A 16,886-nucleotide genomic window follows, 5' to 3' on the forward strand; every position below is an offset into this window, starting at 1 on the left:
CCATAGCAACCTGATGAAGGAGCAGCACTCCAAAAGCTAGTATTTCCAAATAAACCTGTTGGACTATAACCTGGTGTTGTGTGAATGTTTTAATGACATTGATAGAGATGCACTGCTGGAATATTGTAATTGGAGCTTTTTTGCTGTATCTCACCATGTTGCAACTGACCCTGAAGTATTTGATGGGGCAATGTAAAAGGAGTTTGACTGCATCTAACACTAAATGCTCGATGCGAAGGCAGAAGGAGCCTAATTCTTCACTTAAACCATGCTGTCACTTAGTTGGGAGTATAGGATGGAACAGCCTGGAGCAAACTTTACTGTGCATGCTAACAGGAAGCAAGTGGTAAGTGCAAATGTTGTGTCAAAGGGATCAGTGCTGGGTCCACAACTATTTACACTGTCAATCAATAATTTGGATGACAGGACTGAAGATATGATAGCTAAATATTCTGATGAAACCAAGGTGCTTGGAAAGTGAATTGTCAGGACGAGGTAGAGAATTTGCAAGGGGGAGTACATAAGCTAAAAAATGGCAAGTAAGGGAGAATGTGAGAGAAGGTGAAAGTGTTCACTTTAACAGGACAAATAGAAGAGCAATAGTTTATTCAAATTGAATGAGATTTCAGAATTCAGTGGTACAGAGGCAGTGCGCATGAATCGAAAAACATGTTAGCAGGCAGAAACAGCAAGTGATTAGAATGTTTTGCTGCATCTGTCTGGGACTTTGCTGAGATCTTATCTAAAGGACTGTCTGCAGTTCATTTCTTCTTGTTTGAAGGAAAGGTAAAAGTGCATTCAAAGCAGTTCAGAAAAGGTTCACCTGACTCACTCCTGGGATGAGGGGCTTATGTGGCACCATCTCCTCAATGACCTCATAATTATGCCTGCCCAAATGTCGTTAATCTTCTTACTATCAGGTAATCAAACCTTTTGGGTCTTGTAACAAGTCCGTTTCTCTGGACCAGAAAGTCCAGGTTCAGTCTCACATAAGGTGTGTCATAATATATCTGAACAGATTGATTAAAAATAATTGCAATACATCTTACTGTCTAAGAAGGCTTCCTTTTCAGTAGATATTCCACAGTGGTGCATCCACGGCCATTAACCACTAGATAGGTTCAAGATAGAGGAGGATTGGTGGTGCCCATACCCAGTATTACGTATTGGTAGAGGTGGCAAACACCAAAGTGGACCAAGAATAGTCATTGAAGAAAATATTACAATTACCAACTAGAGGTAAACAGTCAACACAGATGCCAAAACCATCACAACGTTTGCTTTTAATCAAAATTTTCTCGTGTTGTTTTGGCAGAGACATTTTTAACAGATTAGAACACAAGCAGAAAATATAGATCATGGGAAAAAAAATCTTCAAATCCCAATCCTGACTGCATTTCCAAGATGCAAGAGGTTTTTGTAGCTAGAAGGATTTATGCCCAGTGTTTTGGGGATTTGCATGGGACTATAAGCAACCCCCTGGATCTGAGTGCAGCGGATCTCAGTTTTGAAAGTCAAGCATTGCAGAAGAAAAGGGAACAGGAAATGGAGGGAGGTGTTAGAGGAAGCTGTCAGGAGATGACTGATAGATACCAGATGGCTCGGGTCAGTTTCATTGACCCAGGAAACTGACAAGAGGGACGAGTGCTGGCACTGGCCAAAGTGCTCAACCCTCCCTGCTGCAATCACAACACATTACTGAAACCTCGTTTAAATGATTAAGTAGACCGATTCACTCAATTCACAGATTATGTTACATCTCAAACATGGATCTTCCACAGATGCCTTTAGTTTGCCAGATGAAAGAAAATTATTTGTTAAACCCTCCCCTTTGCTCCTGAAGGATGGGATGCATTTTTTGTAAAAACGGGCTGTCGTCTCACCCAACTGGCTATTCCTCATGTGTTAACCTTAATTTAGAATGTCAAGAACATTTCAGATCAGCCTGTAATTGCTCTCACCCTTATTTGCCAAATACAATCAAGATCAGAACGATAGCTGGTTCTCATCTCTTTTTCTGATGGTTCTGAGGCTAATTACAGAAGTAGGAGAAGCTGTTTTGAGCTGCAAAATGGATAGGGGTTTGAGAACATTGTTTTAAGGAGATTGGTGAAAGTTTCAGAAACAGCATGACAAAAGATTTATTTCATACATTCCAATAAGTGGGGTCAGAACCCCATAATACTGCAGGTGTTTTGAGCCCTCAAATCTGGAGACATAAGTTCAGTGGTTGGCTGGCAAAACATCTTTGTGAGACCGATGGATTGTCACACCTAAAGGTATCGAGGAAACCTCAGGCAGAACGACAGCAAATTGAGATAATAAGTGGGCTGACTGTCCAAAGCCTGCTTCTGATCTGAGAACAATCGCTCACAGACATTTACGTGGTTTTCCTTCCAGGAATGTTAAAAAAGGAGTTAGAAAATTGCTTTAACACAAGTGTCTGTGTGCGCTTTCATTCAACTTCTGCGTACGAGAGTGAGTCTAATTAAATCAGAATCCCTACAGTGTGGAAACAGGCCCTTTGATCCTCCGAAGAGTAACCCACTCAGACGTATTCCCCTACCCTATTACTCTACATTTATCCCTGACTAATGCACCTAACCTACACAGCCCTGACCACTATGGGCAATTTAGATTGGATTCTCTACAGTATGGAAACAGGCCATTTGGCCCAACAAGTCCACACCAACCCACCCAGATCCATTTCCCTCTGACTAAGGCTCCTAACACTATGAGCAATTTAGCATGGTCAATTCACCTTACATGCATATCTTTGGACTATGGGAGGAAACCAGAGCACCTGGAGGAAACCCACGCAGATCTGGGGAGAATGTGCAAACTCCACACAGACAGTCACCCAAAGCTGGAATCGAACCTGCGTCTCTGGCGCTGTGAGGCAGCAGTGTTAACCACTGAGCCACTGTGCTGCCCCAACTTGAGTTATTTGCTGCAACTTGCATGCTCAATTTTGTAATTATACCAAATTATGATGAGAATTTAAGGTCTCCTATTTCTGAGAAAATACAAGTCCAGTATCCTCAATACTTTATCAGGAATTAGATTTCACTTATACTTGGTGTGAAAGTGATGGTTTCAGAACAGCCATTTTGGGATAGAAAGAAAAATAATGTCTCATTCCAAGTCCTGCAAACCAGTTTAAAAAAAGGAGTCAGGACAAATGAACTTCAATTAGCACTCAAAACCAAGAATCCTGAAAATCATGTTTTCAACTGTACACATCAAGGCAACCAGTGCAACAAAATAACAGTAAACTTACTCCTTCGGTGATTTGAAAAAAAGCCCAGCGAAATTGGCTCCTTTTTAAAGCAAAGTTAATTTGATCAGGGAAAAAGGTATTCTCAAGGGAAGGGATCCTTTATAAATTAACTTCTTGTAACCAAGAGAGGGTGGGTGAATAAAGAAATACAGTCCATTCATTACTTTTCATCTGGAAACTGAGCAGTATTCTGTCTGGAGCTGTAACACGTTGGGAAGGGTCATCCAGGGTCTGGTTGAACACATGGCAAATTCCTGGGATCTGGAATGGATAGTCCAAAAGGTTGGTGGAAGTAGCGTCAACCGTAATTTTCAAAGTACTTTGGAATTTGGGTGACGGCAAGAAAATTGCAGGAAAATAGGGAAAGAGAGGCAGGGTCAAAAATCATTGGATTGTTTAATTAAAGATTCATCACAAGAGTGACGGGCTGACTGGCATTTTGATCTGGATCACTATATGATTACTGCTTCCCTGCTTGAGAGCTTCTAACTCAGCATAGCCTCATGATTGATTCTGGATTGATACACTGCTACAAACTAGTTTTATCGACTTGACCAGAGCATTTTAGACTGACTCATCCCATTTTGAAGTTTGTTATTTATTCCTGTCAATCATCTCACAATGTGACAGATACCACTCTGTTGACAAAGAAAGCAGGCAGGTATGTGATCTGTCACAAAGCATTCTCATTGCTACTGCAGATTTGGTGAGTAAGACTGGTGCAATGGTGTCACTCACTCTGCCCCACATGCCATCCGAGCACTTACCCAATATCAGAAAGTCATAACTCAGAAAATACTCAAGTGCTTTTTCAAATATAAGTGAACTAATCAACTGTGTGTATTCCTGACAGAGATCACACATTGAATAAATAGCTCTTATGACTCCACTCCTGATTACCACCCGATCAATGACACATCATTTGTCAATCATTCAAGCATTTTTTTTTCATTTCATTGCATGAATCTTAATTCTGAAATTGGTTTGCAGTCTGTCTTCTCACATTTTGTAGTGAATTTCTAGACATTTTTTCACTTCAAATTCATTTTCCCTGATGGACTTAATATTGTAAAATCATAAATGAGTTTTTTGTATACGATTCTAGTACGTATTAGATATGAGATATCAGATTGCAGTTTTCAGTTCCAGTGATTGATGATAGGAACATTTGTGTCATGCACCAAAATCTACGCGCTCTGGAACCATTCTTGCCAGAGCTCATGATTCATTGACATATTCAATGCAAGTTCTCAGATAGCTGTTCTCAGGGTACCTGGATTGTTGCCATTCCTCTAACAATGTAAAGGGCTGCAGCAGTCATTTGAAATCATGCATGCTTTCAGCAGTGAAAAATTTATATTCATTTTTTTTCACGAAATACTAAATACAGTTAAAAATCTAATATATCAAACACTCCCAGGACAGGGACAGCACACTGAGCTCTCTCATTGATATTGCAGTCATATATTTGAAGGACAGGCATTATCTGAGCAGAAATGCAGTGTTAAACTCAGTCATAAAGATATACAGCATGGAAACGGACACTTTGGTCCAACTTGTTCATGCCGACCAGATATCCCAACCCAATCTAGTCCCACCTGCCAGCACCTGGCCCATATCCCTCCAAACCGTTCCTATTCATATACCCATCCAAATGCCTTTTAAATGTTGCAATTGTACTAGCCTCCACCACTTCCTCTGGCAGCTTATTCCACATCTCTGCATGAAAAAGTTGCCTCTTAGTGCAACCAGTGCAACAAAATAACAGTAAACTTACTCCTTCGGTGATTTGAAAAAAAGCCCAGCGAAATTGGCTCCTTTTTAAAGCAAAGTTAATTTGATCAGGGAAAAAGGTATTCTCAAGGGAAGGGATCCTTTATAAATTAACCTCTTGTAACCAAGAGAGGGTGGGTGAATGAAGAAATATTTTTTCTTTCCCCTCTCACCCTAAACCTATGCCCTCTAGTTCTGTACTCCCTCACCACAGAGAAAACACCTTGTCTATTTACCCGATTCAAGCCCCTCATGATTTTGTAAACCTCTACAAGGTCATGCCCCAGCCTCCAATGCTCCAGGGAAAATAGCTGAAAATGTGTTGCTGGAAAAGCGCAGCAGGTCAGGCAGCATCCAAGGAACAGGAGAATCAACTTTTTTCCCGAAACGTCGATTCTCCTGTTCCTTGGATGCTGCCTGACCTGCTGCGCTTTTCCAGCAACACATTTTCAGCTCTGATCTCCAGCATCTGCAGTCCTCACTTTCTCCTCCAGGGAAAATAGCCGTAACCTATTCAACCTCTCCCTATAGCTCCAATCCTCCAACCCTGGCAACATCCTTGTAAACTTTTTCTGAACCCTTTCAAGTTTCACAACATCCTTGTAAATCTTTTCTGAACCCTTTCAAGTTTCATAACATCCTTCCAATAGAAAGGAGACCAGAATTGCACCCAATATTCCAACAGTGGCCTAACCAATGTCCTATACAGCCGCAACATGACCTCCGAACTCCTATACTCAATACACTGACCAATAAAAGAAAGCATACCAAACACCTTCTTCACTACCCTATCTACCTGCGACTCAACTTTCAAGGAGCTATGAACCTGCGCCACAAGGTCTCTTTGTTCAGCAACACTTCCTAGGACTTTACCATTAAATGTATAAGTCCTGCTCAGATTTGCTTTCCCAAAATGCAGCACCTTGTATTTATCTAAATTAAACCTCATCTGTCACTTCTCAGTCCATTGGCCCATCTGATCAAGATCCAATTGTAATCCAAGGTAACCTTCATAGCTGTCCACTACACCTCCAATTTTGGTGTCATCTGCAAGCTTACTAACCATACCTCTTATGCTCATATCCAAATCATTTATATAAATGACGAAAAGTAGTGGACCCAACACCGATCCTTGTGGCACTCCACTGGTCACAAGCCTCCAGTCTGAAAAACAACCCTCCACCACTGCCCTACTGTCTTCTAACTTTGAGCCAGTTCTGTAACCAAATGGCTAGTTCTCCCTGTATTCCGTGAGATCTAACCTTGCTAACCATTCTCCCATGGGGAACCTTGTCGAATGCCTTACTGAAGTCCATATAGGTCACGTCTACTGCTCTGCCCTCATCAATCCTCTTTGTTACTTCTTCAAAAAACTCAATCAAGTTTGTGAGACATGATTTCACTCACACAAAGCCATGCTGACTATTCCTAATCAGTGCTTGCCTTTCCAAATACATGTACATCTTGTCCCTCAGGATTCCCTCCAAAAACTTGCCCACCACTGATGTCAGGCTCACCGGTCTGTAGTTCCCTGGCTTGCCCTTACCACTTTTCTTAAAAAGCAGCACCACGTTAGCCAACCTCCTGTCTTCCGGCACCTCACCAGATTTATCACTTCTATGCGTTTCAAGACATCCAGCACTTCCTCCTTTTTTCAAGATGTCACCATCTATTTCCCTACATTCTATATCTTCCACGTCCTTTTCCACAGTAAACACTGATCGAAACTGACTTCATCACCCCCTGCCAAACCACACACACACACACACACACACACAGTTACTTCAGACTACAATAGGATGTTGATCAGATGGGCAAATGGGCTGAGGAGTGGCAGATGTACTTTAATTTAGATAAACGCGAGGTGCTGCATTTTGGCATGACAAATCAGGGCAGTACTTATACACTTAATGGTAAGGTTTGCCGAAGAAAGAGATCTTGAGTGCAGGTGCATAGTTCCTTGAAAGTGGAGTCACAAGTGAACAGGACAGTGAAGAAGATGTTTGATACACTTGCCTGTTGGTCAGTGCTTTGAATGAAGGAGTTGGTCGGTCATGTTGCAGCTGTACACATTGGTTCGGCCACTTTTGGAATACTGCATTCAATTCTGGTCTCCCTGGCATGGGAAAGATGTTGTGAAACTTGAAAGGGCTCAGATAAGATTTAAAAGGCTGTTGCCAGGGTTGGAGGGCTTGAGCTATATGGAGAGGCTGAATAGGTGGGGCTATTCTCCCTGGAGTGTCGCAGGCTGAGGTCTGACCTCATAGAGGCTTTTAAAATTATGAGGGGCATGGATAGGGTGAATAGCCAAGGTTACACCAGGGTGGGGGAGTCTAAAACTAGAGGACATAGGTTTAAGGTGAGAGGGGAAGGATATAAAAGGGACCCAAGGGGCAACTTTTTCACACAGAGGGTGGTGCATGTATGGAATGAGCTGCCAGAGGAGGTGGAGGTGGCTGGTACAATTACAACATTCAAAAGGAATCTGGATGGCTACATGAATAGGAAAGGTTCAGAGGGGTTTGGGCCAAATGCTGGCAAATGGGACTGTATTACTTTAGGATATCTGGTCAGCATGGACGAGTTGGACTGAAGGGTCTGTTTCCATGCTGTACATCTCCTTTACTTGATGACTGATACATCCAGCCAAGTACTTTACAGATGCAGATTCTGTTTCAGGGAGGGGACAAATGGTTGATTTCATTCTATCCAATCATTTTCTTCAGAAATCTTCCCTTTCTCCCTCCATCCTGTCTTACTTATTTGCATCTCATATAATTTCTCTTATTGATATTAACTCCAATAACATTTAACACAAAATAGGCACAGTCTCTTGTTCATAAGGGAAGGTCAATGTGTAGGTTAGACTTAATTATTTTATATAGGAGTGGTGAATGCATGAAACTGACTTCAAGGAGACAAATTTAACATATTGGCAGATTCAACAGGGGAGTGGATAAAAAGTTAGTGAAGGAACCAATTGAATTTTGTGGAGTTTTGGAGTGATGCATGACATCTTTTGGACTGGAATTAGTCTAATGGACTTTTACAACAGTCTGATTTTGTTCAGTGCATTGTTTTACTTTCTCATTCCAGCTCCGCTCTCTTACCTATCTCCTGTTCTTCCTCGTCAACTAACATCTAAGACAAGGGACCTTTCTCTTTCAGGATAGGCATTTAAAATATTGCAAAGCTTTGGCAGCTGTAATTGAATCCACAATTTACAAACAGTGTCAGGCCTGCATATTATGTCCCAGATATATGTAGCCTTTCCCTTTGACTGTAAAAGGTTTCAACCCAATGACTAACATGTTTAACTTTTATTTAACATTGTTAACATTGTATGAACCATTTTTGCATTTTAACACGTTCCAATATAATACTAATTTCTAACATTTTCAAAACCTGTGTTCACAACAAGCTGTTCAATCAGGGGCGAATTCCAGAAAGTTTATAATTGCAACCACTTTTTCAAGTATTTTCAGATGCCCGCACAGGAAATGAGAAAATCTGCAAATACACTGTCCTGTACATCAGAAATATTTTTAAAAACTTCAAATTCTTTAAAACTTAAGGGACTGTTCTGGAGAAAAATGGGCACAGCACTTGCACAAAGCAAGATTCATAAATAGCAGCAAAATGAAAAAGGAGCTCATTCTGTTTTTGGTTTAGTTAAGGGAAGGATCCTAACTTGGAATACAAACAGAAAGTGCAGAAAAATGCTCAGCGAGTTTGGCAACATTCGTGGAGAAGTCGAAAAGTGTGGTGCTGGAAAAACACAGCTTATCAGGCAGCATGTGAGGAGCAGGAGAGTTGACATTTCGAGCATAAGCTCTTCATCGGGAATGAGGGAGGTACCCAAGGGGGTTGAGAGATAAATGGGAGGGGGTGGGACTGGGGGGAAGGTAGTTGGAAATGTGGTAGGTAGATGAAGGTGGGGGGTGATGATGATAGGTCAGAGAGAAGGGTAGAGCGGAAAAGATGGGAAGGGAAATGGACAGGTTGGACAGTTCGAGAGGACAGTGCCGAGTTAGAGGGTGGGATCTGGGATAAGGTGGGGGCAGAGGAAATGATGAAACTGGAGAAATCAACATTGATCCTGTGTGATTGGAGGATCCCAAGACAGAAGATGAGGCATTCTTCCTCCAGGCGTTGGATGGGTAGAGCTTGGCGGTGAAGAAGGCCAAGGCCTTTCGTGTCCTTGGTAGAGTGGGAGGGGGAGTTGAAGTGTTTGGCCGCAGGGCAGTGGGGTTGTTTGGTGAGTGTGTCCCAGAGATGTTCCCTGAAATGTTCCACAAGTTGGCATCCTGTCTCCTCAATGCAGAGGAGGCCACATTGAGAGCAACGGACACAGTAGATGATGTTTCAAATCTAATTTGATTCTTCTCATAGAGTCAAAGAGTCATTCACTACAGAAACAGACTCTATGGTCCAACCCATCTGCACCGACCACACATCCCAATGTGACCTCGTCCCATTTGCTAACATTTGGCCCATACCCTTCTAAACGCTTCCTGTTTATATACCCATACAGAGGCCTTTTAAATGTGGTAAATGTATCTGCCTCTACATTTCTTCTGGCAGTTCAGTCCAGACATGCACTACACTCTGCATGAATAAGTTACCCCTCTAGTCCTTCTTAAATCTTTTCCTTCTCAGCTTAAACCCGTGCCTTTCGGTTTTGTCTCCCCACACCAGAAAAAGACATTGGCTATTCAAATTATCCACACCCCTCATGATTTTATAAACCTCTACAATGTCACCCCTCAACTTCTGACACTCCAGGGAAGAAAGCCCAAGCTGATCTAGTCTTTCCTGATAGCTCAACCTCTCCAGTCCCAGCAGCATCTTTGCAAATCTTTTCTGCATCCTCTCATGTTAGAGTCATAGAGTCATAGAGATGTACAGCATGTAAACAGACACTTCAGTCTAACTCATCCATGCCGACCAGATATCCCAACCCAATCTAGTCCCACCTGCCAGCATCCTTCCTATTCATATACCTATCCAGATGCCTTTTAAATGGTACAATTGTTCGAGCCTTCACCACTTCCTCTGACAGCTCATTACATACATGTACCACCCACTGCATGAAAACGTTGCCCCTTAGGTCTCTTTTATATCTTTCCCCTCTCACCCTAAACCTATGCCCTCTAGTTCTGGACTCCCCCACCCCAGGGAAGAGACTTTTTCTATTTATCCAAGCCCATGCCTAGTTAAAAAAATTTACTTCGTGTTTTTTTTGTGTGTATACATCAAGTCCTTACGTAGGGTAAAAAAAACTATAGCAGAGAGGTATCAGAAGGTATTCTAACTCATACTTGTACTAAGTAAGTAATTAACTAACTAAGCAGAGATGGCTGGGCAGGTGATGTGCTGTTGCTGTATGATGTGGGAGCTGGCTGATCCCATTGTGAACGGCAGTGACCACATCTGCAGCAAGTGTTGGTTGCTGGAAGAACTCCGGATCAGAGTTGATGATCTGGAATCTGAGCTTCAAACACTGCGGCATATCCGGGAGGGGGAGAGTTACCTGGACGCTTTGTTTCAGGAGGCAGTCACACCTGGGAGATTAATTAATTCCCACTCAGCTAGTGATCAGGCACAAAAGAGTGTGACTGTAAGTGAGGCAGGTAGGGGGACCCAGAGTTCAGGAGTGGAGGAGCCTCAGCCCTTGACCTTGTCCAACAGGTACAAGATTCTTGCTCCCTGTTCGGATGAGGAAAAGGGCTCTGGACAGGATGAGCCAACTGACCAAGGCACCATGGTGCAGAAGGCCATTCAAGAGGGGGGAGCTAATAGACAGGTAGTGGTTATAGGGGATTCTATAATTAGGGGGACAGATAGTATCCTTTGCAAGCCGGATCGGGAGTCTCGCATGGTGTGTTGCCTGCCCGGTGCCAGGGTGCGAGACATCTCTGACCGGCTTGAAAGGATATTGGAGCGGGAGGGGGAGGATCCAGTTGTTGTGGTCCACGTTGGTACCAACAACATAGGCAAGACTAGGGTGGAGGACCTGTTTGGGCATTACGAAGCACTAGGCAGGAAATTGAAGCACAGGTCCTCAAGGGTCATAATCTCCGGATTACTGCCCGAGCCACGTGCCAATTGGCATAGGGACAAGAAAATTAGGCAAGTAAACACGTGGCTAAGGGATTGGTGTGGGAAAGAGGGATTCCACTTCATGGGGCACTGGCATCAGTTTTGGAACAGGGGGGATCTGTACCGTTGGGACGGTCTCCACCTGAACCGATCAGGTACCAATGTTCTGGCGAAGAGGATAAATAGGGTGGTCAGTAGGACTTTAAACTTCTGAGTTGGGGGGAAGGGAAAGTGAAAGCAACAGGGAGTATGGAGGTAAATGGAAAGATAAGCAGCAGGATAGCATGTTTCCAGGCGGATTTAAAATTGAGGCAGACTGAGAATGCAGAAAAAAGCAAGGATAACTTAGGACATATGACTTACAACATCTCTAATAAGGAAGTTAGCATTAAGGCACTTTACCTGAATGCTCGTAGCATTCATAACAAAGCCGATGAATTAATGGCACAGATAATAGTGAATGATTATGATGTAGTAGGCATCACAGAGACTTGGTTACAGGGGGGTCAGGACTGGCAGTTAAACCTCCATGGTTTTTCGACTTATCGAAAAGACAGAGAGGTGGGCAGAGGGGGTGGAGTTGCCTTGTTAGTTAAGAACAAAATTAAATCTATGGTATTGAATGACATAGCGTCGGATGATGTGGAGTCTGTGTGGGTGGAATTGAGGAACCACAAAGGCAAAAAAACCATAATTGGAGTTGTGTACAGACCTCCTAACAGTGGTCAGGACCAGGAATGCAACATGTACCGGGAAATAGAGAAGGCATGTCAGAAAGGCAAGGTTACATTGATCATGGGTGACTTCAATATGCAGGTGGACTGGGTAAATAATGTTGCCAGTGGATCTAAAGAAAGGGAATTCATGGAATGCTTACAGGATGGCTTTTTGGAACAGCTAGTCATGGAGCCCACAAGAGAGCAGGCTATTCTGGACCTAGTGCTTTGCAATGAACCAGACTCTATAAAAGATCTTAAAGTAAGGGAACCCTTAGGAAGTAGCGACCATAATATGGTAGAGTTCAGTCTGGAGTTTGAAAGGGAGAAGGCAAAATCTGATGTAATGGTGTTACAGTTGAATAAAGGTAATTATGAGGGCATGAGAGAGGAACTGACTAAAATAGACTGGAAGCAGAGGCTAACCGGGAAGACACTAGAGCAAAAATGGCAGGAGTTTGTAGGTATAATTGAGGACACTGTACAGAGGTTCATTCCCAAGAAAAGAAAGATTAACCGGGGAGGGATTAGACAACCTTGGCTGACAAAGGAAGTCAGGAAATGTATTAAAGAAAAAGAGAGATCCTATAAAGTGGCTAAGAACAGTGGGAAATCAGAAGATTGGGAAGGATACAAAAGCAAACAGAGGATAACAAAGAGTGTAATAAGAAATGAGAGGATCAAATATGAAGGTAGGCTAGCCAGTAATATTAGAAATAATAGTAAAAGTTTCTTTCAGTACATAAGAAACAAACGACAGGCAAAAGTAGACATTGGGCCACTTCAAACTGATGCAGGGAGCCTAGTGATGGGAGATAAGGAAATAGCAGGAGAACTTAACAAGTACTTTGCGTCAGTTTTCACAGTGGAAGACAGGAGTAATATCCCAAAAATTAAAGGGTGTCACGGGGCTGAGTTGAGTATGGTTGCCATTACGAAAGAGATAGTGCTAGAAAAGTTAAAAAGTCTTAAAATTGATAAATCTCCTGGCCCCGATGGGATACACCCTAGAGTTCTGAGAGAGGTTGCTGAGGAAATAGCAGAGGCATTGGTTGAGATCTTTCAAGAGTCACTGGAGTCAGGAAAGGTCCCGGACGATTGGAAGATGGCTGTAGTAACCCCCTTGTTCAAGAAAGGATCAAGGCAAAAGATGGAAAATTATAGGCCAATCAGCTTAACCTCGGTTGTTGGTAAAATTCTAGAATCCATCATTAAGGATGAGGTTTCTAAATTCTTGGAAGAGCAGAGTCTGATTAGAACAAGTCAACATGGATTTAGTAAAGGGAGGTCATGCCTGACAAACCTGTTGGAATTTTTTGAAGAGGTAACAAGTAGGTTAGACCAGGGGAACCCAGTGGATGTGGTCTATCTGGACTTTCAAAAGGCCTTTGATAAGGTGCCACACGGGAGACTGCTGAGCAAGGTGAGGGCCCATGGTGTTCGAGGTGAGCTGCTGGGATGGATTGAGGATTGGCTATCTAACAGAAGGCAGAGAGTTGGGATAAAAGGTTCTTTTTCAGAATGGCAGCCGGTGACGAGCGGTGTCCCGCAGGGTTCGGTGCTGGGGCCACAGCTGTTCGCATTATATATTAATGATTTGGATGAGGGAACCGGGGGCATTCTAGCGAAGTTTGCCGATGATACAAAGTTAGGTAGACAGGCAGGTAGTACTGAGGAAGTGGGGAGGCTACAGAAGGATCTAGACAGGTTGGGAGAGTGGTCCAGGAAATGGCTGATGGAATTTAACGTGAGCAAGTGCGAGGTCTTGCACTTTGGCAAAAAGAATATAGGAATGGACTACTTTCTAAATGGTGAGAAACTTAATAAAGCCAAAGCACAAAGGGATCTGGGAGTGCTAGTCGAGGATTCTCTAAAGGTAAACATGCAGGTTGAGTCTGTGATTAAGAAAGCGAATGCAATGTTGTCTCTTATCTCAAGAGGGTTGGAATATAAAAGCAGAGATGTACTACTAAGACTTTATAAAGCTCTGGTTAGGCCCCATTTGGAGTACTGTGTCCAGTTTTGGTCCCCACACCTCAGGAAGGACATACTGGCACTGGAACGTGTCCAGCGGAGATTCACACGGATGATCCCTGGAATGACAGGTCTAGCATATGAGGAACGGCTGAGGATACTGGGGTTGTATTCGTTGGAGTTTAGAAGATTAAGGGGAGATCTAATAGAGACGTACAAAATAATACATGGCTTTGAAAAGGTGGATGCTAGAAAATTGTTTCTGTTAGGCGAGGAGACTAGGACCCGTGGACACAGCCTTAGAATTAGAGGGGGTCATTTCAGAACGGAAATGCGGAGACATTTCTTCAGCCAGAGAGTGGTGGGCCTGTGGAATTCATTGCCACGGAGTGCAGTGGAAGCCGGGACGCTAAATGTCTTCAAGGCCGAGATCGATAGGTTCTTGTTGTCTAGAGGAATTAAGGGCTACGGGGAGAACGCTGGCAAGTGGAGCTGAAATGCGCATCAGCCATGATTGAATGGCGGAGTGGACTCGATGGGCCGAATGGCCTTACTTCCACTCCTATGTCTTATGGTCTTATGGTCTTATGCCCCCTATAATTTTATAAACCTCTATGATGTCACCCCTCAACCTCCGACGCTTCAGGGAAAACAGCCCCAGCCTATTTAACCACTCCCTGGAGCTCAAATCCTCCACCCTGGAAACATCCTTGTAAATCTTTTCTGAACCCTTTCAAGTTTCAGAACATTCTTCCGAAAGGAAGGAGACCAGAATTTTAACAACATCCTTCCAAGAGAAGGGCAACCTGGAATTTAAGCAGTTTTCCAAAAGCGGCCTCACCAATGTCCTGTACAGCTGTTACAAGACATCCCAACTCCTACATTCAACATTACGATGAATGAAGGCAAGTGGGTCAAACACATTCTTCACTACCCTATCTACCTGTAACTCCACTAACAAGGAATTATATACCTGCACCCCTAGGTCTCTGTTCAGCAAAATACTCCATTTACTGCATAAGTCCTGCCCTAGTTTGCCTTACCAAAATGCAACAGCACACACCTAAATTAATCTCCATCTGCCACTCCTCAGCCAATTGGTAAAGGTCTCATTGTACTCTGAGATAATCTTCTTCATTGTCCACCGCACTCCCTATTTTTTATCATCTGCAAACTTACTAACCTTACCTCCTACATTCACATCCAAATCATTGATATAAATGACAAAAAGAAGTTGACCCAGCATCGATCCTTGTGGCACTCCACTGGTCACAGGACTCCAGTCCGAAAAACATCCCTCCACTGCCGCCTTCTTTCTCCAAGTTTCAAGGCAATTTTCTATCCAATTGGCTAGCTCCCCTGGATCCCATGTGATCTAACTTTACTAAACAGCCTACCAAGCAGTATCTTTTTGAACACTTCACTGAAGTCTGAACAGACAATGTCCACCACTCTGCCTTCATCAATCTTCTTTGTTACCTCTTCAAAAAAAACTCAATCAAGTTAGTGAGACAGAATTTCACACACACACCATGCTAACCCTAAATTGCCTTTCCAAATGCATGTAAATCCTGTCCCTTGGAAACCATTCCAACAACTTACCCACCACTGACATAAGCCTGACCAGTCTATAGTTTCCTGGCTTTTCCTTACAAACCACATTAAGGAAGGCCGCAAGTCTTCCAGTACCACATCCACGGCAATTGATGACACACATATCTCACCAAGGGTCCCAGCAATCTCTTCCCTAGTTTCCCATAAAGTTCTGCGAAATACCTGATCAGGTCCCAGGGATTTATCTATCTTTATATGTTTTAAGACCTCCGGTACCTCCTATTTCTGTAATAGAACATAGAACACTACAGCACAGTAAGGGCACTTCAATCCATGATGTTGTGCCAACCTTTTATCTGACTCAAAGATCAAACTAACCTACATACCCCTAATTTTACTATCATCCATGTGCCTATCCAAAAGTCACTTAAATATCCCTAACGTATCTGACTCTCCTACCAGCGCTGGCAGTGCACTCCATGCACCCATCACTTTCTGTGTAAAGAACCTACCTTTGACATTTCCCCTAAACCTTCCTCCAATCACCTAAAAATTATCCCCCTTGTGATAGCCATTTCTGCCCTGGGAAAAAGTCTCTGACTATTCACTCTTTCCGTGCCACTCAACATCTTATACACCCATATCAAGTCACCTCTTAACCTTCTATGCTCCAATGAGAAAAGCCTTCACTCATTCAACCTTTCCTCACAAGACATGCCCTCCGGTCCAGGCAGCATCTTGGTAAATCTCCTCTGCACCCTCTCTAGAGCTTCCACATCCTTCATATAATGAGGCAATCAGAACTGAACACAATATTCCAAGTGTGGTCTAACAAGGGCTCTTTCGACTGCAGCAAAACCTCGGGGCTCTAAAACTCAATCCCCCAGCTAATGAAAACCAACACACATATGCCTTTTTAGCAATCCTATCAACTTTGAGGGATCTATGGACACAGATCCCAAGATCCCTCTGTTCATCCACTCTGCCGAGAATCCTGCCTTTATTCCTGTAGTCTGCATTCAAATTTTACTTTTTAAAATGAATCATTCCACACGTTTCCAGGTTGAACTCCATCTGCTACTTATCAGCTCAGTTCTCTATCCTGTCAATATTCCCTTGAAACCTACAACAACCCTCCACTCCATCAAACTTCGTGTCATCGGCAAACTTACTAACCCACCCTTCCACTGCCTCATCCAAGTCATTTACAAAAATCACAAACAGCAGAGGTCCCAGAACAGATCCCTGCAGAAGATTACTGGTCACCAAGCTCCAGGCTGAATACTTTCCATATACTACCACCCTCTGTCTTCTGTGGTCCAGCCAATTCTGTATCAGACAGCCAAATTTCCTTTTTTCACATGCCTCCTTACTTTATGAACGAGCCTACCATGGGGAACCTTATCAAATGCCTTGCCAAAATCCATGTCCACTACACCTACTGCTCGACTTTCATCAATGTGTTTTATCACATCTTCAAAGATTTC

General features: G+C 43.1%; 1 protein-coding gene across 6 annotated transcripts in view; it reads left to right on the forward strand.

Annotated features, from left to right (window-relative positions):
- LOC140459661 (transcription factor COE2) overlaps positions 1 to 16,886 on the forward strand; it is a 265,010-nt gene that overhangs the window by 167,593 nt on the left and 80,531 nt on the right. The gene's annotated exons all lie outside the window — the stretch shown is intronic.

Source organism: Chiloscyllium punctatum, chromosome 35, assembly GCF_047496795.1.
Source record: "Chiloscyllium punctatum isolate Juve2018m chromosome 35, sChiPun1.3, whole genome shotgun sequence".
Classification (NCBI taxonomy): domain Eukaryota; kingdom Metazoa; phylum Chordata; class Chondrichthyes; order Orectolobiformes; family Hemiscylliidae; genus Chiloscyllium; species Chiloscyllium punctatum.